The sequence below is a fragment of the Triticum dicoccoides genome, chromosome 5B (assembly GCF_002162155.2).
Source record: "Triticum dicoccoides isolate Atlit2015 ecotype Zavitan chromosome 5B, WEW_v2.0, whole genome shotgun sequence".
NCBI lineage: Eukaryota > Viridiplantae > Streptophyta > Magnoliopsida > Poales > Poaceae > Triticum > Triticum dicoccoides.
In genome coordinates, this window is record NC_041389.1 from 534,860,218 (window position 1) to 534,862,376 (window position 2,159).

At 41.4% G+C, this 2,159-nt stretch overlaps 1 long non-coding RNA gene across 1 annotated transcript; it reads right to left on the bottom strand.

The window, feature by feature from the left end:
• Nucleotides 1-381: 381 nt before the first annotated feature.
• Nucleotides 382-2,148, bottom strand: LOC119306027. The gene is made up of 3 exons (XR_005148824.1): nt 1,588-2,148; nt 782-1,278; nt 382-639 (listed from the first exon to the last, which is right to left on the bottom strand). It is a non-coding gene; the product is annotated as an uncharacterized LOC119306027 (long non-coding RNA).
• Between the last annotated feature and the right edge of the window lie 11 nt (nt 2,149-2,159).

The window sequence follows — 2,159 nt, forward strand, 5'->3', positions numbered from 1 at the left end:
TATATAATATAGTGGAAGCTACATCCAGGAAAAGAAAGTAGTATTCAGATTCAGATTGTCAAGGAAGAAAGGAAGACATAAACATTTGATGAAGATGCAATTTCTTGGTAGAAAGCAGGCACCTCCGCTTTGATCCTAGGTGATTTCATCGCCAATACATTGATCCAGTTCCTAGTAGTTGTTTGTTTTGGTAAGATCTCCATAATCCGGCTTTAACCACCAATATTTTACTTGAATATATTTACTGAAATGTCATAAAACTATATATTGTGAAATCATGTTGAAGACAAAAGTTCGTATAGGATTTTTAAGTAGCCAATCTTAATATCTTTATAGGTATACTGGTAGGTCAAATTTCATCCATACTGTACAAACAGGAGGTCTACTAAAATCAATTAGCCAAAGTACATTTGCACTTTATAAAATGGACAGTATGACTATATTAGGAGAATACAGATGTAGACACTGAACTATGGAGAAAAACAATCTGAACTAAATATCAAGAACTATTTGTGTGGACAAATACGGTGGAATTCTGTACAGCAAACCAAGTTTGACTCAAATCAAGTGCTTGGATGTATCACTCTTGGATCTTTTCACTCTCCTGCTCAAACATTGGCCTTACTTATTCTCTTCAACCTAAATAAACAAAATTAGGAAATAATTAGTCACTAACAATATACAGAAAATTGACAGTAAAACAATCAACAAGCGTATTCTGAAATTCTGATCCTACAAAAATGGAGAGCAAACACGTAGCACTACATCTCAAATATCAAACCTCTCTCAACGCCAGAGCTCCTCCCGAGGAGAGCCGCCGCCGCCGTGCACCACGTCTCCTGTGGTCCTGCCCGAGCCATTCGTCTGCATCCTTTAGTGCGCGCATGTACCCACGACCCCGCCGCCCTATCCTTTTCCTTCTTCTCTGCTCTCTCCCTTTTGAATTCTTCTCTCTTGCAGGGAATCAACTCCCATGACACTCGAGCTCCATGGAATTGTACAGGCAAGTAGCTTAACAACACCGATGAGACTGAATGTGCACACTATAGGAGCACCAATATACAAGGATATTACTGTGAGAGGCGACTGTCCACAAATTCAACTCTAGTGTTAATAATTGTCACCCGTATGAAATAAAGCATCCTCTTTAACAGTTTGTTGCGTCATTTGTAGAAGTCAAAGTCTGTCTAAAGCTTCTGGAAGTTGGTTCGGTAACCCTTCTCGAATTCCTTGGGGGATAGCATACCGATTTTTGCAGACAGCATGCATGCCAACTTCCTGGCAAATAGCAGCAATTTTAAAAAGATTGACACAGTGAATAACACAAAGGAGGCAGAAAAGGGTGCCTAATTTACACAAGCAGTTACATAACATGTCATAATCAGGCATTGCTACTGCTATTATAGGTGTCAATATATATGAAACAAATGTATGGTGAGCAGAAGGTACATTTACTATGATAAACTTTTAAGAGTAAAGGATTTAAAGAATCATTATCATTTTCTAATTCAGCTGACGCAATGAAATTTCTTCTGCTTAAGTAGTACGAGTGACAAAGAATGTTCAGCATAATGAAAAGGCACTCACATCAGCAACACTGATTTTATCCGGTCTGAAGACATAATCTTCCAAATCAACTCACGTCAGCAGCACAGATTTTATCCGGTCTAGAGACATAATCTTCCAAATCAACTAACATCTTAAAGCTCCCTTTATCAAAAAAATCAACTCAGATCGGCAACACTGATTTTATCTGGTCAGAAGATATAATTTTCTAAATCATCCTCGTCACTCAAGTTCATCTTAATTAACAGTACAAACCTGAAAGAAAGGAGGTCATCCCAATTATCAGATGCAAACAAAACATAATCTCAAAGAAGATGAAGAAACTAAGATTTCAATAGACCGCAGCCACCACGATGCTCCTGCTCGCTGGAGTGGTGGAGGTCGTATCCCGTCGAAGGCGTGGTGGTGGTGGCCCATGACTAGCAGTCGGTGGGCTCTGTCCTTGGGGCAGCACACAGCCCAACCTCTCAATGCCCGAGATCCTCCTGAGGAGAGCCGCCGTCGCCGCCGTGCGCCACGTCTCCTGCCGGAGCCATGGCGCTGGAGCTCCGCCGTGAGCTCCTCGCGTCGCCAGCCGACGAATCCGACCCCCC